Genomic DNA, 22,209 nt, shown 5'->3' on the forward strand with positions numbered 1-22,209 from the left:
CACTCGTCATCCATAAGTAATATAATACTATACTATCCATCCATCTACATTGTATACCTGTGGTGGCTTTGTTTTTCTTCATACTAGTTTAGCAGTCTGCTGACAGTGTCCACAAGGTCCGTTATTATTATACAGTATATTATATATATATATATAGCAGTACGGTAGGCCACGGCTGTACCTACCTCTGTGTCGTCAGTGCACTCGTCGTCCATAAGTAATATAATACTATACTATCCATCCATCTACATTGTATACCTGTGGTGGCTTTTTTTTTCTTCATACTAGTTTAGCAGTCTGCTGACAGTGTCCACCAGGTCCGTTATTATTATACAGTATATTATATATATATATATATAGCAGTACGGTAGGCCATGGCTGTACCTACCTCTGTGTCGTCAGTGCACTCGTCGTCCATAAGTAATATAATACTATACTATCCATCCATCTACATTGTATACCTGTGGTGGCTTTTTTTATTCTTCATACTAGTTTAGCAGTCTGTTGACAGTGTCCACCAGGTCCGTTATTATTATACAGTATATTATATATATATATATATATATATATATAGCAGTACGGTAGGCCACGGCTGTACTTACCTCTGTGTCGTCAGTGCACTCGTCGTCCATAAGTAATATAATACTATACTATCCATCCATCTACATTGTATACCTGTGGTGGCTTTTTTTTTCTTCATACTAGTTTAGCAGTCTGCTGACAGTGTCCACCAGGTCCGTTATTATTATACAGTATATTATATATATATATATATATATATATATAGCAGTACGGTAGGCCACGGCTGTACCTACCTCTGTGTCGTCAGTGCACTCGTCGTCCATAAGTAATATAATACTATACTATCCATCCATCTACATTGTATACCTGTGGTGGCTTTTTTTTTCTTCATACTAGTTTAGCAGTCTGCTGACAGTGTCCACCAGGTCCGTTATTATTATACAGTATATTTATTATATCTATTAGCAGTACGGTAGGCCACGGCTGTACCTACCTCTGTGTCGTCAGTGCACTCGTCGTCCATAAGTAATATAATACTATACTATCCATCCATCTACATTGTATACCTGTGGTGGCTTTTTTTTTCTTCATACTAGTTTAGCAGTCTGCTGACAGTGTCCACCAGGTCCGTTATTATTATACAGTATATTATATATATATAATATATAGCAGTACGGTAGGCCACGGCTGTACCTACCTCTGTGTCGTCAGTGCACTCGTCGTCCATAAGTAATATAATACTATACTATCCATCCATCTACATTGTATACCTGTGGTGCCTTTTTTTTTCTTCATACTAGTTTAGCAGTCTGCTGACAGTGTCCACCAGGTCCGTTATTATTATACAGTATATTATATATATATAGCAGTACGGTAGGCCACGGCTGTACCTACCTCTGTGTCGTCAGTCGTCCTCCATAAGTAATATAATACTATACTATCCTTCCATCTACATTGTATACCTGTGGTGGCTTTTAGTTGTGCGCATTAAAATATGGAGAACAAAAATGTGGAGGTTAAAAAAATAGGGAAAGATCAAGATCCACTTCCACCTCGTGCTGAAGCTGCTGCCACTAGTCATGGCCGAGACAATGAAATGCCATCAACGTCGTCTGCCAAGGCCGATGCCCAATGTCATAGTACAGAGCATGTAAAATCCAAAACACAAAAGATCAGTAAAATGACCCAAAAATCAAAATTAAAAGCGTCTGAGGAGAAGCGTAAACTTGCCAATATGCCATTTACGACACGGAGTGGCAAGGAACGGCTGAGGCCCTGGCCTATGTTCATGGCTAGTGGTCCAGCTTCACATAAGGATGGAAGCACTCATCCTCTCGCTAGAAAAAAGAAAAGACTTAAGCTGGCAAAAGCACAGCAAAGAACTGTGCGTTCTTCGAAATCCCAAATCCCAAAGGAGAGTCCAATTGTGTCGGTTGCGATGCCTGACCTTCCCAACACTGGACGGGAAGAGCTTGCGCCTTCCACCATTTGCACGCCCCCTGCAAGTGCTGGAAGGAGCACCCGCAGTCCAGTTCCTGATAGTCAAATTGAAGATGTCAGTGTTGAAGTACACCAGGATGAGGATATGGGTGTTGCTGGCGCTGGGGAGGAAATTGACAAGGAGGATTCTGATGGTGAGGTGGTTTGTTTAAGTCAGGCACCCGGGGAGACACCTGTTGTCCGTGGAAGGAATATGGCCATTGACATGCCTGGTCAAAATACAAAAAAAATCAGCTCTTCAGTGTGGAATTATTTCAACAGAAATGCGGACAACTGGTGTCAAGCCGTGTGTTGCCTTTGTCAAGCTGTAATAAGTAGGGGTAAGGACGTTAACCACCTCGGAACATCCTCCCTTATACGTCACCTGCAGCGCATTCATAATAAGTCAGTGACAAGTTAAAAAACTTTGGGGCGACAGCGGAAGCAGTCCACTGACCAGTAAATCCCTTCCTCTTGTAACCAAGCTCGCGCAAACCACACCACCAACTCCCTCAGTGTCAATTTCCTCCTTACCCAGGAAAGCCAATAGTCCTGCAGGCCATGTCACTGGCAAGTCTGACGAGTCCTCTCCTGCCTGGGATTCCTCCGATGCATCCTTGAGTGTAACGCCTACTGCTGCTGGCGCTGCTGTTGTTGCTGCTGGGAGTCGATCGTCATCCCAGAAGGGAAGTTGGAAGACCACTTGTACTACTTCCAGTAAGCAATTGACTGTCCAACAGTCCTTTGCGAGGAAGATGAAATATCACAGCAGTCATCCTGTTGCAAAGCGGATAACTCAGGCCTTGACAACTATGTTGGTGTTAGACGTGCGTCCAGTATCCGCCGTTAGTTCACGGGGAACTAGACAATTGCTTGAGGTAGTGTGCCCCCGTTACCAAATACCATCTAGGTTCCACTTCTCTAGGCAGGCGATACTGAGAATGTACACGGACGTCAGAAAAAGACTCACCAGTGTCCTAAAAAATGCAGTTGTACCCAATGTCCACTTAACCACGGACATGTGGACAAGTGGAGCAGGGCAGACTCAGGACTACATGACTGTGACAGCCCACTGGGTAGATGTATTGCCTCCCGCTGCAAGAACAGCAGCGGCGGCACCAGTAGCAGCATCTCGCAAACGCCAACTCGTTCCTAGGCAGGCTACGCTTTGTATCACCGCTTTCCAGAATACGCACACAGCTGAAAACCTCTTACGGCAACTGAGGAAGATCATCGCAGAATGGCTTACCCCAATTGGACTCTCCTGGGGATTTGTGGCATCGGACAACGCCAGCAATATTGTGCATGCATTACATCTGGGCAAATTCCAGCACGTCCCATGTTTTGCATATACCTTGAATTTGGTGGTGCAGAATTATTTAAAAAACGACAGGGGCGTGCAAGAGATGCTGTCGGTGGCCAGAAGAATTGCGGGCCACTTTCGGCGTACAGGCACCGCGTACAGAAGACTGGAGCACCACCAAAAACACCTGAACCTGCCCTGCCATCATCTGAAGCAAGAGGTGGTAACGAGGTGGAATTCAACCCTCTATATGCTTCAGAGGATGGAGGAGCAGCAAAAGGCCATTCAAGCCTATACATCTGCCTACGATATAGGCAAAGGAGGTGAAATGCACCTGTCTCAAGCGCAGTGGAGAATGATTTCATCGTTGTGCAAGGTTCTGCAACCTTTTGAACTTGCCACACGTGAAGTCAGTTCAGACACTGCCAGCCTGAGTCAGGTCATTCCCCTCATCAGGCTTTTGCAGAAGAAGCTGGAGGCATTGAAGGAGGAGCTAAAACAGAGCGATTCCGCTAGGCATGTGGGACTTGAGGATGGAGCCCTTCATTCGCTTAACCAGGATTCACAGGTGGTCAATCTGTTGAAATCAGAGCACTACATTTTGGCCACCGTGCTCGATCCTAGATTTAAAACCTACCTTGGATCTCTCTTTACGGCAGACACAAGTCTGCAGAGGTTCAAAGACCTGCTGGTGAGAAAATTGTCAAGTCAAGCGGAACGCGACCCGTCAACATCTCCTCCTTCACATTCTCCCGCAACTGGGGGTGCGAGGAAAAGGCTACGAATTCCGAGCCCACCCGCTGGCGGTGATGCAGGGCAGTCTGGAGCGACTGCTGATGCTGACATCTGGTCCGGACTGAAGGACCTGCCAACGATTACTGACATGTCGTCTACTGTCACTGCATATGATTCTCTCACCATTGAAAGAATGGTGGAGGATTATATGAGTGACCGCATCCAAGTAGGCACGTCAGACAGTCCGTACGTATACTGGCAGGAAAAAGAGGCAATTTGGAGGCCCTTGCACAAACTGGCTTTATTCTACCTAAGTTGCCCTCCCTCCAGTGTGTACTCCGAAAGAGTGTTTAGTGCCGCCGCTCACCTTGTCAGCAATCGGCGTACGAGGTTACTTCCAGAAAATGTGGAGAAGATGATGTTCATTAAAATGAATTATAATCAATTCCTCCATGGAGACATTCACCAGCAGCAATTGCCTCCAGAAAGTACACGGGGACCTGAGATGGTGGATTCCAGTGGGGACGAATTAATAATCTGTGAGGAGGGGGATGTACACAGTGAAAGGGGTGATGAATCGGACGATGATGATGAGGTGGACATCTTGCCTCCGTAGAGCCAGTTTGTGCAAGGAGAGATTGATTGCTTCTTTTTTGGTGGGCGCCCAAACCAACCAGTCATTTCAGTCACAGTCGTGTGGCAGACCCTGTCGCTGAAATGATGGGTTCGTTAAAGTGTGCATGTCCTGTTTTTACAACATAAGGGTGGGTGGGAGGGCCCAAGGACAATTCCATCTTGCACCTCTTTTTTCTTTCATTTTTCTTTGCGTCATGTGCTGTTTGGGGAGTATTTTTTTGAAGGGCCATCCTGCGTGACACTGCAGTGCCACTCCTAGATGGGCCAGGTGTTTGTTTCGGCCATTAGGGTCGCTTAGCTTAGTCACACAGCTACCTCATTGCGCCTATTTTTTTCTTTGCGTCATGTGCTGTTTGGGGAGTATTTTTTTGAAGGGCCACCCTGCGTGACACTGCAGTGCCACTCCTAGATGGGCCAGGTGTTTGTGTCGGCCACTAGGGTCGCTTAGCTTAGTCACACAGCTACCTCATTGCGCCTCTTTTTTTCTTTGCGTCATGTGCTGTTTGGGGAGTATTTTTTTGAAGGGCCACCCTGCGTGACACTGCAGTGCCACTCCTAGATGGGCCAGGTGTTTGTGTCGGCCACTAGGGTCGCTTAGCTTAGTCACACAGCTACCTCATTGCGCCTCTTTTTTTCTTTGCGTCATGTGCTGTTTCGGGAGTATTTTTTTGAAGGGCCATCCTGCGTGACACTGCAGTGCCACGCCTAGATGGGCCAGGTGTTTGTGTCGGCCACTAGGGTCGCTTAGCTTAGCCATCCAGCGACCTTGGTGCAAATTTTAGGACTAAAAATAATATTGTGAGGTGTGAGGTGTTCAGAATAGACTGAAAATGAGTGGAAATTATGGTTATTGAGGTTAATAATACTATGGGATCAAAATGACCCCCAAATTCTATGATTTAAGCTGTTTTTTAGGGTTTTTTGAAAAAAACACCCGAATCCAAAACACACCCGAATCCGACAAAAAAAATTCGGTGAGGTTTTGCCAAAATGCGTCCGAACCCGAAACACGGCCACGGAACCGAACCCAAAACCAAAACACAAAACCCGAAAAATTTCAGGTGCACATCACTAATATATATATATATATATATATATATATATATATATAGTAACAGGTTCAGGGAAAAAGGTACCATCTCCTGGGGTAGATGGTAGGATGAAATATCTGAGAGATTACATAAGTCTGTTGGTTTGGCTCAACAGGCCTCAACCAGTTTTATTGCGCAAAAAACTAGAAATAAACATCAAAATATGTACCTTCCTACCTGGCACTAACTATACACAGGACAATCCTGACTCACTAACAAACAATGCAAGACGTTTTCACCAGGCACAGCTCACTGTGGGGGTAATTCTGAGTTGATCGCAGCAGCAAGTTTGTTAGCAATTTGGCAAAACCATGGCCCTCATTCCGAGTTGTTCGCTCGCAAGCTGCTTTTAGCAGCATTGCACACGCTAAGCCGCTGCCTACTGGGAGTGAATCTTAGCTTAGCAGAATTGCAAACGAAAGATTCGCAATATTGCGAAAAGATTTCTCTGTGCAGTTTCTGAGTAGCTCGAGACTTACTCTTCCAGTGCGATTAGTTCAGTGCTTGTCGTTCCTGGTTTGACGTCACAAACACACCCAGCGGTCGCCCAGACACTCCCCCGTTTCTCCAGCCACTCCCACGTTTTTCCCAGAAACGGCAGCGTTTTTTCACACACTCCCATAAAATGGTCAGTTTCCGCCCAGAAACACCCACTTCCTGTCAATCACACTCCGATCACCAGAACGAAGAAAAAACCTAGTAATGCCGTGAGTAAAATACCAAACTTCTTAGCAAATTTACTTGGCACAGTCGCAGTGCGAACATTGCGCATGCGCAATTAGCATAAAATCGCTGCGATGCGAAGAAAATTACCGAGCGAACAACTCGGAATGAGGGCCCATGTGCACTGCAGGGGAGGCAGATATGACATGTGCAGAGAGAGATAGATTTGGGTGTGGTGTGTTCAATCTGCATTCTAAATTGCAGTGTAAAAATAAAGCAGCCAGTATTTACCCTGCACAGAAACAAAATAACCCACCCAAATCTAACTCTCTCTGCAAATGTTATATCTGCCCCCCCGCAGTGCACATGGTTTTGCCCGACTGCTAAAAAATTTCCTGCTGCGATCAACTTGGAATTACCCCCTGTAGTTCAAGAGCAGAGTACTCTCACAGAGACTCCATAGTCTCTCCTTTTCCCAAAGCAGTGTGAGAAAAAAATTATCAGACTGACAGTCTTTTTAACACACCCATAAAGCTAAAAGACCTAATTAGCCTTCTGTGAAGTTAAAAGTCCAAACACCTGAACTGAGCACAACGGATGGAGAACCCGCCCCCTCTTCTCACATACAACCGCAGGACCCTAATCCATTTTTATTTTATTTTTTTTGAAAAGCCAAAAGCTCTCAGCAGAACCAACACAATATTCTTGGTGTTTTAAATAACATAGGTAAAAAGACTAGGGCAAATATATTGTAATATATATATATATATATATATATATATATATATATATATATATATATATAATGCATATAAATATGTATAAATGTACCGTATCTTCATTTTCATAAAATCCACATAATAATTGTAGAAATATAGTTTTTCCCTTATACTGCTGCTCTATAACTCAGTTTGAGATGTAAGCCTATCACTGTGTCTGATGGGTACATTAATTAATGTTTTCAGAACAACTCACAATGGTAAATTGTTCAGGGAGTCTTATTAAGAATAGCTTAATTTAGGTAACAAAACAAAACTTGTCATTGGTAAAGCTTTTACAGAGTATTGTGCAGAGAGAAAGGATATATTAATTGAGATAAAAACTAGAATCATATTTCGAAAATTAAAAGCAGTGATGTCTCGAATGCAATTGTTTGTTATATAAGTTATATTAATTTTAGTAAAAATAAAAATGTTTTTCCAGTGTGATAATAGTCTGTTTCTGCCAACATGTGTTCCAAACTCATACAGTGTATGAAGATTAATGAATTAATTAACTGGAGGTTTTGCCAATTTTAAAAAATCAGTCAGTTAATTCAGCTCACATTTTCCACATTAAAAAATACATAAATATATATATAATATGAAAGACAAGGATATTGTTATACGCGTTTGGTATGGATGAACGGCGGACGGGATGCCAGCTGTCAGTATCTCAACAGCGGCATCCCTCCCAACAGAATGCCGGCAGTGTGGTGAGTGCTAAGTCCCCTTCCCACTCTATGACCCCAGGATTCCGGCTGGATGCCTTGTCGGCCGTCGGGATTCCGACATCGGTATCCTGACAACCGGGATCCCGACGGATGGTCAATTAAAAGTATCCTTGTTATACAGTATACAGCAGTGGTCTCCAACCTTAATTGGGGTGTGATCTACTTTTGGAAAATAAAACTTCTCGAAGAGCTACCTCCTCCCCCCAATGCGCGCACATTCCTGTGAAAGTGGGTGTGATCCCAGAAAAGTGGATGTGGTCTCACAAAAGTGGGTGTGGCTTCACAACAGTAATGCCCCCCAGCAGTGCCAGATACACAATTAATGCCCACCAGCAGTGCCAGATACACAAATAATGCTCCCCCAGCAGTCCCTGATACACAAATAATGCTCCCCCAGCAGTGCCAGATACACAAATAATGCTCCCCCAGCAGTGCCAAATACACAAATAATGCCCCCAGCAGTGCCAGATAAATAAATAATGCCCCCAGCAGTGCCAGATACAGTGCCCCCACCAGTGTCAGATACAATGCCCCCACCAGTGCCAGATACACAAATAATGCCCCCCAGCAGTGCCAGATACACAAATAATGCTCCCCCAGCAGTGCCAGATACACAAATAATGCCTCCCAGTAGTGCCAGATACACAAAAAATGCCCCCCAGCAGTGCCAGATACACAAATAATGCTCCCAGCAGTGCCAGATACAGTGCCCCCACCAGTGCCAGATACAATGCCCCCACCAGTGCCAGATAAACAAATAATGCCCCCAGCAGTGCCAGATACAGTGCCCCCACCAGTGCCAGATACAATGCCCTCACCAGTGCCAGATACACAAATAATGCCCCCCAGCAGTGCCAGATACACAAATAATGCTCCCCCAGCAGTGCCAGATACACAAATAATTCCTCCCAGCAGTGCCAGATACACAAATAATGCCCCCCAGCAGTGCCAGATACACAAATAATGCTCCCCCAGCAGTGCCAGATACACAAATAATTCCTCCCAGAAGTGCCAAATACACAAATAATGCCCCCCAGCAGTGCCAGATACACAAATAATGCCCCCAGCAGTGCCAGATACACAAATAATGCCCCCCAGCAGTGCCAGATACACAAATAATGCTCCCCCAGCAGTGCCAGATACACAAATAATTCCTCCCAGAAGTGCCAAATACACAAATAATGCCCCCCAGCAGTGCCAGATACACAAATAATGCCCCCAGCAGTGCCAGATACACAAATAATGCCCCCCAGCAGTGCCAGATACACAAATAATGCCCCCCAGCAGTGCCAGATACACAAATAATTCCTCCCAGCAGTGCCAGATACACAAATAATGTCCCCCAGCAGTGCCAGATACACAAATAATGCCCCAAAAGTGCCAGAAAAACAAATAATGCCCCCAGCAGTGCCAGATACAGTGCCCACACCAGTGCCAGATACAATGCCCCCACCAGTGCCAGATACAGTGCCCCCACCAGTGCCAGATACAATGCCCCCACCAGTGCCAGATACAATGCCCCCACCAGTACCAGATACACAAATAATGCCCCCCAGCAGTGCCAGATACACAAATAATGCCCCCAGCAGTGCCAGATACAGTGCCCCCACCAGTGCCAGATGCAATGCCCACACCAGTGCCAGATACAGTGCCCCCACCAGTGCCAAATACAATGCCCCCACAGTGTCAGACACAATGCCCTCACTAGTGTCAGACACAGAGCCCCCCCGCAGTGCCAGATACAGAGCCTTCCCCACCGCAGTGCTCACCGCTGCTGGATCCTTCTACTGCCGCAGTGCCGCTGGAGCAGTTCCTGTATGACAGGCGGAAGGGGAGGAGAGCGCAGTGCGCACCTCTCTTCTGAAGTCCGGACTTGGAAAGCAGCGCCACCGCCTTGGTGAGGGACGGGTGACGAGCATTTGAAATATGGTGCCGGTAAGTGAGCCAATCAAAGCTTGCTGTCCGGCAGCCAATCAGGTGCCGTCACAGCCGGTCCGTGAGCTCTGATTGGCTGACGGCCGGCGCCATATTAGAAATGAAGGGAGGATGAGAGGAGTGCCAGTGACTGCCCAAGCCCGTACGCTCTGCGAGCTACCAAAAATACTAAGACGAGCTACCAGTAGCTTGCGAGTGATCGGTTGGATTCACTCGTATACAGTGTTTTGTTCTGTTTTGTTCTGTTTTGTTCTGTTTTGTGTTGTTACTTCAATTTCACTTTACAGTACACTGAGGGACATTTGCAAAGTGAAAAACTGCAGTGAAATTTTTTTTTTATGATAATAATTTTATCTATATAGCGGTATTCTCCAGCAGGACTCAAAGTCCCTTTACAGACATCAAAAATATGACACATTGTAAAAAAGAATTTAGAATTATGTCAAGTAGAAAACCACACATATATAATTAAAAACAAAACTTACAGAGCACAATAAGCATAATAAAGTATTGGTGTAGACATTTTGGATAATAAAATCCACTGGTTATCCATTCTACCCACAAAAGTTACCAGATGAGGCATTAGTGTAGGGCACTCTACATTGGATTATCCTGGGTGGAATAGGTCATGTCTAGAAGAGATGGCCCGAAGTGGGTGGTTTCAGTGTCCTAACGCTAGGAGTAAGTTTTCAACATAACCATCAGGTCCATGTGTTTTTAATCCTATCTATGAGCATACCAGTTGAGGCACCCTTGATGGGTGCACTACGAAGAATACACTGTGGGAGATGAGCCATATAAGGACCCGAGAAAAATATGGACAAACTGACACATACAGTATGTTGTAGCATGATATATATTGTATGAGTAGATCCACATTAAGCACATCCTACCCGTGGAGGAACCATCTGAGGTAGCCATCTGGGGCGCACTGCGTGTGCAACTAGTGGAGGCATAGCACTAGTTATACATCATCTTTATTATTTAAATGAGATAGAGGCATGGAGAAGATACATTTCTAGTGATGTTCTTCTGTTATGCAGGAGGACTCAGGGGGGAACAGAGAGTTGAATGCAATTTTTCACAATTGAATCCCATCTCCACTGGCATAGTTATGTGGTGATTGCACATATGCAGAGTTAACTGAGGGTGATAGACAGGTATGGACTTGGATTGGTGCGCCTGACCATTTTTACTGCTTTTGCTTTTGGCTCTAATTCATAGTCCAGATTAGGATTCGGTTTTGGATTTCGGCTGTGACTTGTTTTGGATTTCTTTTTATATTGACAAAAAAAGCTAAAATCACATTATTTGGGCCTTTTTTTGTTCCTAGAATATTATTAACCTCAATAACATTAATTTTCAGTAATTTCCAGTCAATTGTAACCCCAATACAGCTCACGATATTGTTTTCATCCAGCTTAGGTGAAAAGGGTGCACAAAGCTAGCTGACTGAGTAAGCTGAATGACAGTGAGGTGAGGCCTAGTGGCAAAAAGACAATAAAAGAAGAATTAAAAAAAGATTGATTAATTGATTATGGTAGGCAACTGTATGATCCACATTATCCATATTGATGAACTCAACATACATAAGTTGTACAATTAAAAAGAGCAATTCTTTTTTACTTTTTGATTGATTGGTTGTGGTAGGCATTGTAACTGTATGGTCCACTAGGGAAGACACTGATGTGAATGAACTTTTCTCTGTGAGGTCTAGCAGCAAAAATAAAATAAATGAAGAATCTAAAAAAATATTAAAATGATTTATTGTGGCAGGCACTGACAAATGTATGGTCCATATTCCCTGTGAGTCCTAGCAGCAAAAAGACAGTAAAAGATTAAACTGGTCACCAATGCCTCCCAAAATTACAGCCCATAATGAAAAGAGAGCTACATATAACAAATAAAAATATATATATATGCTAAAAGGACATTCCATAATGCCCCCCAAAATTGCAACACATAATGAAAATAGAGCTACATATAACCAAAAAAACAAATTTATGCAAAAAAGATCATCCCTAATGCCCCCCACACACACACAACAAACACACACATACACACACACACACACACCAAATTACAGTCAATTTTGAAAATAAAAGTGGTGCAAGATGGATTAATCCTTGAGCCCTCCCATACACTTTATGTTTTATATGAAAAAGGAAATGAACAGTTTAACAAAACAAGCACTTCAGTGACAGTGACTGAAACTTTCTGGGCTGAAGTACTTGCTTTGTTTGTGCCCTCCCAAAACAATATTTTGGAAGGACTACCTCCAATCACTGATGATGAAGAGGTTGATGATGAGGATGTTAATTACATTATAATCTTGTAAAATAAATTTCATGAACTCACTGCAAATGACGTAATATGGATGAGGTACCTAGATGGCTAACATCCCTACCTCTACTAACTTTGACCTCACAAATGGAGCAGATGTCGTCACAAACATTTTTAGAATTTGGGTAAATATAATTCCACACCCAAGAGGTGCCTTTTTTGTCTTAGGCCCAGGCTTCACAATAGCTTTCTTTTTATCACGGGCAGAAACTGCAACCACTGGTGGCTCACATGCACAAACAACATCATCAACATCCTCATTTTCTATTATGTCCTTATCACCATCTTTACTTGTACTGCTCCCTACATGTGCAGAGTGTGCAGAAATTGTGGAAGGAGGTGAAAGAGGCTTCTCTATGAGGACAGTGTGAGAAATGTCAGACTCACAAATAGCTAACGCGGACACCCCTAGATTCTACTCAGGGATATGTGACGGTTCTGAATACAGTTTGTTCTACTGCTTTAGTGGATTTCATTTTTGTTTACACCTCTTCTAGACTCTTGCATCATCATGAGAGGCAGAAGATAATGCCTCGCTGACAGTTGCAGAACCACCACTCATAAATAAAGGCCATGACCTGAATCTTTCCTTGCCACTGCCTGTGATGATTGGCATATTGCCAATTTTGTCTTTCTACACTACACTTTCCCTTTAATAGAAGTGTTTTTTTACCACTGTATATTTTTGATTGATTTTAGATGCCCTGACTTAAATCCTCTATGCTCTTGAGTATCAGCTTTAGATGACATTGAAGGACTAGTCTTTATCATGACTGGTTGCATCAGCTGCAGTGCTAGTATTTGCTTACTGCTCTAGCTCTTCTCTCGGCTGATCATTGTGATTCATATTGTAGTACACACTCAAATTGTACAAAACTACAGTTTAATATTATTATTTATTTACTTGAACCTTTTTTCAAAAATCCCCACTAACTGTGGAGTCACAGTACTTGTAAGTTATTGATACACAGTAGTCACATTACTTGTATGTTATAAATACACAGTAGTCACAGTACTTATATGTTAAGGATACACAGTCGGTTATGACCTGCAAAGTCACAGTACTGGTACAGTATGTTATGGGTACACAGTGGAATACAGCCGGTGAAGTCACAGTACTTGTATGTTATGGATACATAGTAGTCACAGTACTTGTATGTTATGGATGCACAGTGGGGTATGGCCTGCACAGGGCCGAAACTAGGGGGGGGCTAGGGGGGCAGGCGACCTGGGCGCCAGATTGGAGGGGGCGCCGAGACCCCCTAACACCCGCCGCGGTACATACTTTTAAACCCCCTTCTCCCGAGTGCCCAGCTCGGGGGGCGGGTTTTCGCGGAATGACGCGATTGCGTCGTGACGTCACGGCGCAAACGCGTCATTCCACGAAACCCCGCCGGAGGAGGGAGAAGGGGGAGCCCGGAGCCGCGCAGACGAGGAGGGAGAGGCGGCTGAAGAGCGGCGAGAACCGCTTCAAATGTAAGTCAGCCCCTCTCCCTTCCTCTCTCTCTCTCTCCCTCCACCACCTGCCGCAATGTGTAAAATGGGGACCTGTGCCTGCCGCTATGTGTAAAATGGGGACCTGTGCCTGCCGCTATGTGTAAAATGGGGACCTGTGCCTGCCGCTATGTGTAAAATGGGGACACTTGCCAGCGTACTGTGTAAAATGGGGACCTGTGCCTGCCGCTATGTGTAAAATGGGGACACTTGCCAGCGTACTGTGTAAAATGGGGACCTGTGCCTGCCGCAATGTGTAAAATGGGGACACTTGCCAGCGTACTGTGTAAAATGGGGACCTGTGCCTGCCGCTATGTGTAAAATGGGGACACTTGCCAGCGTACTGTGTAAAATGGGGACCTGTGCCTGCCGCTATGTGTAAAATGGGGACACTTGCCAGCGTACTGTGTAAAATGGGGACCTGTGCCTGCCGCAATGTGTAAAATGGGGACCTGTGCCTGCCGCAATGTGTAAAATGGGGACACTTGCCAGCGTACTGTGTAAAATGGGGACCTGTGCCTGCCGCTATGTGTAAAATGGGGACACTTGCCAGCGTACTGTGTAAAATGGGGACCTGTGCCTGCCGCAATGTGTAAAATGGGGACACTTGCCAGCGTACTGTGTAAAATGGGGACCTGTGCCTGCCGCAATGTGTAAAATGGGGACCTGTGCCTGCCGCAATGTGTAAAATGGGGACACTTGCCAGCGTACTGTGTAAAATGGGGACACTTGCCAGCGTACTGTGTAAAATGGGGACCTGTGCCTGCCGCTATGTGTAAAATGGGGACACTTGCCAGCGTACTGTGTAAAATGGGGACCTGTGCCTGCCGCAATGTGTAAAATGGGGACCTGTGCCTGCCGCAATGTGTAAAATGGGGACACTTGCCAGCGTACTGTGTAAAATGGGGACCTGTGCCTGCCGCTATGTGTAAAATGGGGACACTTGCCAGCGTACTGTGTAAAATGGGGACCTGTGCCTGCCGCAATGTGTAAAATGGGGACACTTTTTCCTGCCGCAATGTGTAAAATGGGGACACTTTTTCCTGCCGCAATGTGTAAAATGGGGACACCTGTCTGCCGCAATGTGTAAAATGGGGAATGGGGACACTTGCCTGTCGTACTGTGTAAAATGGGGACACTTTTTCCTGGATATGAAATGTATGTTAGAAAAGGCAGTATCTCAGGTAAAAAAGTTCTGAAAGAGATATATATATATATATATATATATATATATATATATATTTTTATTCATTTATTTTTGTTATTTTATTTTATTATTTTTATTTATTTATTGTAAAATATTTTTTATTTTTTTTGCGGGGGGGGGGGGGGTGTCAAATGACTACCTTGCCCCGGGTGACAAAAATCCTAGTTTCGGCCCTGGCCTGCAAAGTCACAGTACTTGTATGTTATGCATACACAGTAGTCACAGTACTTGTATGTTATGGATACACAGTGGGGTATGACCTGCAAAGTCGCAGCACTTGTATGTTATGGTTACGCAGTAGGCACAGTACTTGTATGTTATGGATACACAGTAGTCACAGTACTTGTATGTTATGGATGCACAGTGGGGTACAGCCTGCAAAGTCATAGTACTTGTATATTGTGGATACACAGTAGTCACGGTACTTGTATGTTATGGATACACAGTGGGGTATGACCTGCAAAGTTACAGCACTTGTATTTAATGCATACACAGTAGTCACAGTACTTGTATGTTATGGATACACAGACGTCACAGTACTTGTATGTTATGGATACACAGCTTGTCCCAGCACAGCAGCATCTGCCAGTTTTACATTGCCAGCACCAAGCAGACAGAGAGGAGCAGAGACTGGACAGACAGAGTGAGAGTCTTGCAGGCTGAGTGAGGAATCTAAATAAAGATGACTGAATTATGTAGGATTTATTTTTCATGGTAGGTGGGGAGTGGACAGGACTGCTTAATTATATTACAAGTATATTATAATATACATCGTAATCATTATGATATCATTAGTACATTAATTCAGGGTGATAGTTAATTTACCAAATATTTTTAAATGCACTTGCAAAATACTTCAAATATAAGGTAGTCATGTCCACTTCCCACCTAACATAAAAAAATTACATACTATAGTGTACTTTATAACAAAAAAATGGGGGGCAGAACTGTCTGTCTGTATGCTTCTACTGACATCTATCAGTTGCAGGGTTATTAAATTGGGTAGTCAGTATCTAGCTTATGAAATTACTCTGGTTTCCCAATTTATCTCTGAGGTATTTGCAACTCTTGTTACCTCTGTTATTAAACATGATAAACTGCACATGATGCATTGCATGTTTTTTGTTTGGGTTGTGATTTGCTCAACTTGTGTCTTCAAACATTCCAGTTGATTGTTTTGATGGCTTGTCCAGCTGAACCAAAACAATTGTACTGGATTTTGTGCTGGTGGTAATGTTGAACTCATGTGGGGTGGTAGTGGTGGTGTCACCATCGTTGGTGGTGTTGGGGGGTGGTGATGTTTGAGGCACTGCCATCAAATTTAAAGTAAATGTTTCTTCTGTTTAAGGGTGCCCCTCTTGTGCAGGCTGCTGGTCATTGTGGGTATCCTCTCTGAAACTACGGAAGACATGTGTGACCTCCATGCTGCAAAATCCAAGGGTCACAACTAGTGATGTGCACCGGAAATTTTTCGGGTTTTGTGTTTTGGTTTTGGGTTCGGTTCCGCGGCCGTGTTTTGGGTTCGACCGCGTTTTGGCAAAACCTCACCGAATTTTTTTTGTCGGATTCGGGTGTGTTTTGGATTCGGGTGTTTTTTTCAAAAAACCCTAAAAAACAGCTTAAATCATAGAATTTGGGGGTCATTTTGATCCCAAAGTATTATTAACCACAAAAACCATAATTTACACTCATTTTCAGTCTATTCTGAATACCTCACACCTCACATATTATTTTTAGTCCTAAAATTTGCACCTAGGTCGCTGGATGACTAAGCTAAGCGACCCTAGTGGCCGACACAAACACCGGGCCCATCTAGGAGTGGCACTGCAGTGTCACGCAGGATGTCCCTTCCAAAAAACCCTCCCCAAACAGCACATGACGCAAAGAAAAAAAGAGGCGCAATGAGGTAGCTGTGTGAGTAAGATAAGCGACCCTAGTGGCCGACACAAACACCGGGCCCATCTAGGAGTGGCACTGCAGTGTCACGCAGGATGTCCCTTCCAAAAAACCCTCCCCAAACAGCACATGATGCAAAGAAAAAAAGAGGCGCAATGAGGTAGCTGTGTGAGTAAGATAAGCGACCCTAGTGGCCGACACAAACACCGGGCCCATCTAGGAGTGGCACTGCAGTGTCACGCAGGATGTCCCTTCCAAAAAACCCTCCCCAAACAGCACATGACGCAAAGAAAAAAAGAGGCGCAATGAGGTAGCTGTGTGAGTAAGATAAGCGACCCTAGTGGCCGACACAAACACCGGGCCCATCTAGGAGTGGCACTGCAGTGTCACGCAGGATGGCCCTTCCAAAAAACATTCCACAAACAGCACATGACACAAAGAAAAATTAAAGAAAAAAGAGGTGCAAGATGGAATTGTCCTTGGGCCCTCCCACCCACCCTTATGTTGTATAAACAGGACATGCACACTTTAACCAACCCATCATTTCAGTGACAGGGTCTGCCACACGACTGTGACTGAAATGACGGGTTGGTTTGGACCCCCACCAAAAAAGAAGCAATTAATCTCTCCTTGCACAAACTGGCTCTACAGAGGCAAGATGTCCACCTCATCATCATCCTCCGATATATCACCGTGTACATCCCCCTCCTCACAGATTATCAATTCGTCCCCACTGGAATCCACCATCTCAGCTCCCTGTGTACTTTGTGGAGGCAATTGCTGCTGGTCAATGTCTCCACGGAGGAATTGATTATAATTCATTTTAATGAACATCATCTTCTCCACATTTTCGGGATGTAACCTCGTACGCCGATTGCTGACAAGGTGAGCGGCGGCACTAAACACTCTTTCGGAGTACACACTTGTGGGAGGGCAACTTAGGTAGAATAAAGCCAGTTTGTGCAAGGGCCTCCAAATTGCCTCTTTTTCCTGCCAGTATAAGTACGGACTGTGTGACGTGCCTACTTGGATGCGGTCACTCATATAATCCTCCACCATTCTTTCAATGGTGAGAGAATCATATGCAGTGACAGTAGACGACATGTCCGTAATCGTTGTCAGGTCCTTCAGTCCGGACCAGATGTCAGCATCAGCAGTCGCTCCAGACTGCCCTGCATCACCGCCAGCGGGTGGGCTCGGAATTCTGAGCCTTTTCCTCGCACCCCCAGTTGCGGGAGAATGTGAAGGAGGAGATGTTGACAGGTCGCGTTCCGCTTGACTTGACAATTTTCTCACCAGCAGGTCTTTCAACCCCAGCAGACTTGTGTCTGCCGGAAAGAGAGATCCAAGGTAGGCTTTAAATCTAGGATCGAGCACGGTGGCCAAAATGTAGTGCTCTGATTTCAACAGATTGACCACCCGTGAATCCTTGTTAAGCGAATTAAGGGCTCCATCCACAAGTCCCACATGCCTAGCGGAATCGCTCTGTGTTAGCTCCTCCTTCAATGTCTCCAGCTTCTTCTGCAAAAGCCTGATGAGGGGAATGACCTGACTCAGGCTGGCAGTGTCTGAACTGACTTCACGTGTGGCAAGTTCAAAGGGCATCAGAACCTTGCACAACGTTGAAATCATTCTCCACTGCACTTGAGACAGGTGCATTCCACCTCCTATATCGTGCTCAATTGTATAGGCTTGAATGGCCTTTTGCTGCTCCTCCAACCTCTGAAGCATATAGAGGGTTGAATTCCACCTCGTTACCACTTCTTGCTTCAGATGATGGCAGGGCAGGTTCAGTAGTTTTTGGTGGTGCTCCAGTCTTCTGTACGTGGTGCCTGTACGCCGAAAGTGTCCCGCAATTCTTCTGGGCACCGACAGCATCTCTTGCACGCCCCTGTCGTTTTTTAAAAAATTCTGCACCACCAAATTCAAGGTATGTGCAAAACATGGGACGTGCTGGAATTTGCCCATATTTAATGCACACACAATATTGCTGGCGTTGTCCGATGCCACAAATCCACAGGAGAGTCCAATTGGGGTAAGCCATTCCGCGATGATCTTCCTCAGTTGCCGTAAGAGGTTTTCAGCTGTGTGCGTATTCTGGAAAGCGGTGATACAAAGCGTAGCCTGCCTAGGAAAGAGTTGGCATTTGCGAGATGCTGCTACTGGTGCCGCCGCTGCTGTTCTTGCGGCGGGAGTCCATACATCTACCAAGTGGGCTGTCACAGTCATATAGTCCTGACCCTGCCCTGCTCCACTTGTCCACATGTCCGTGGTTAAGTGGACATTGGTACAGCTGCATTTTTTAGGACACTGGTGAGTCTTTTTCTGAGGTCTGTGTACATTTTCGGTATCGCCTGCCTAGAGAAGTGGAACCTAGATGGTATTTGGTAACGGGGGCACACTACCTCAAGAAATAGTCTAGTTCCCTGTGAACTAACGGCGGATACCGGACGCACGTCTAACACCAACATAGTTGTCAAGGCCTCAGTTATCCGCTTTGCAGCAGGATGACTGCTGTGATATTTCATCTTCCTCGCAAAGGACTGTTGGACAGTCAATTGCTTACTGGAAGTAGTACAAGTGGTCTTCCGACTTCCCCTCTGGGATGACCATCGACTCCCAGCAGCAACAACAGCAGCGCCAGCAGCAGTAGGCATTACACGCAAGGATGCATCGGAGGAATCCCAGGCAGGAGAGGACTCGTCAGAATTGCCAGTGACATGGCCTGCAGGACTATTGGCATTCCTGGGGAAGGAGGAAATTGACACTGAGGGAGTTGGTGGGGTGGTTTGCGTGAGCTTGGTTACAAGAGGAAGGGATTTACTGGTCAGTGGACTGCTTCCGCTGTCACCCAAAGTTTTTGAACTTGTCACTGACTTATTATGAATGCGCTGCAGGTGACGTATAAGGGAGGATGTTCCGAGGTGGTTAACGTCCCATCCCCTACTTATTACAGCTTGACAAAGGCAACACACGGCTTGACACCTGTTGTCCGCATTTCTGTTGAAATACCTCCACACTGAAGAGCTGATTTTTTTTGGTATTTTCACCAGGCATGTCAACGGCCATATTCCTCCCACGGACAACAGGTGTCTCCCCGGGTGCCTGACTTAAACAAACCACCTCACCATCAGAATCCTCCTGGTCAACTTCCTCCCCAGCGCCAGCAACACCCATATCCTCCTCATCCTGGTGTACTTCAACACTGACATCTTCAATCTGACTATCAGGAACTGGACTGCGGGTGCTCCTTCCAGCACTTGCAGGGGGCGTGCAAATGGTGGAAGGCGCATGCTCTTCACGTCCAGTGTTGGGAAGGTCAGGCATCGCAACCGACACAATTGGACTCTCCTTGTGGATTTGGGATTTCGAAGAACGCACAGTTCTTTGCGGTGCTTTTGCCAGCTTAGGTCTTTTCAGTTTTCTAGCGAGAGGCTGAGTGCTTCCATCCTCATGTGAAGCTGAACCACTAGCCATGAACATAGGCCAGGGCCTCAGCCGTTCCTTGCCACTCCGTGTGGTAAATGGCATATTGGCAAGTTTACGCTTCTCCTCCGACAATTTTATTTTAGGTTTTGGAGTCCTTTTTTTACTGATATTTGGTGTTTTGGATTTGACATGCTCTGTACTATGACATTGGGCATCGGCCTTGGCAGACGACGTTGCTGGCATTTCATCGTCTTGGCCATGACTAGTGGCAGCAGCTTCAGCACGAGGTGGAAGTGGATCTTGATCTTTCCCTAATTTTGGAACCTCAACATTTTTGTTCTCCATATTTTAATAGGCACAACTAAAAGGCACCTCAGGTAAACAATGGAGATGGATGGATACTAGTATACTTATGGATGGACTGCCGAGTGCCGACACAGAGGTAGCTACAGCCGTGGACTACCGTACTGTGTCTGCTGCTAATATAGACTGGATGATAATGAGATGAAATCAATATATATATGTATGTATATATAATATCACTAGTACTGCAGCCGGACAGGTAGATAATATATTTATTAGGTAATGATGACTGATGACGGACCTGCTGGACACTGTCAGCTCAGCAGCACCGCAGACTGCTACAGTAAGCTACTATACTATAGTAGTATGTACAAAGAAGAAAGAAAAAAAAAACCACGGGTAGGTGGTATACAATTATGGATGGACTGCCGAGTGCCGACACAGAGGTAGCTACAGCCGTGGACTACCGTACTGTGTCTGCTGCTAATATAGACTGGATGATAATGAGATGAAATCAATATATATATGTATGTATATATATAATATCACTAGTACTGCAGCCGGACAGGTAGATAATATATTTATTAGGTAATGATGACTGATGACGGACCTGCTGGACACTGTCAGCTCAGCAGCATCGCAGACTGCTACAGTAAGCTACTATACTATAGTAGTATGTACAAAGAAGAAAGAAAAAAAAAAACCACGGGTAGGTGGTATACAATTATGGATGGACTGCCGAGTGCTGACACAGAGGTAGCTACAGCCGTGGACTACCGTACTGTGTCTGCTGCTAATATAGACTGGATGATAATGAGATGAAATCAATATATATATGTATGTATATATAATATCACTAGTACTGCAGCCGGACAGGTAGATAATATATTTATTAGGTAATGATGACTGATGACGGACCTGCTGGACACTGTCAGCTCAGCAGCACCGCAGACTGCTACAGTAAGCTACTATACTATAGTAGTATGTACAAAGAAGAAAGAAAAAAAAAAACCACGGGTAGGTGGTATACAATTATGGATGGACTGCCGAGTGCCGACACAGAGGTAGCTACAGCCGTGGACTAACGTACTGTGTCTGCTGCTAATATAGACTGGATGATTGATAATGAGATGAAATCAATATATATATATGTATGTATATATAATATCACCAGTACTGCAGCCGGACAGGTAGATAATATATTTATTAGGTAATGATGACTGATGACGGACCTGCTGGACACTGTCAGCTCAGCAGCACCGCAGACTGCTACAGTAAGTTACTATACTATAGTAGTATGTACAAAGAAGAAAGAAAAAGAAAAAACCACGGGTAGGTGGTATACAATTATGGATGGACTGCCGAGTGCCGACACAGAGGTAGCTACAGCCGTGGACTAACGTACTGTGTCTGCTGCTAATATAGACTGGATGATTGATAATGAGATGAAATCAATATATATATGTATGTATATATAATATCACTAGTACTGCAGCCGGACAGGTAGATAATATATTTATTAGGTAATGATGACTGATGACGGACCTGCTGGACACTGTCAGCTCAGCAGCACCGCAGACTGCTACAGTAAGCTACTATACTATAGTAGTATGTACAAAGAAGAAAGAAAAAAAAAACCACGGGTAGGTGGTATACAATTATGGATGGACTGCCGAGTGCC

This window comes from Pseudophryne corroboree, chromosome 4, assembly GCF_028390025.1.
Source record: "Pseudophryne corroboree isolate aPseCor3 chromosome 4, aPseCor3.hap2, whole genome shotgun sequence".
NCBI classification, from domain to species: domain Eukaryota; kingdom Metazoa; phylum Chordata; class Amphibia; order Anura; family Myobatrachidae; genus Pseudophryne; species Pseudophryne corroboree.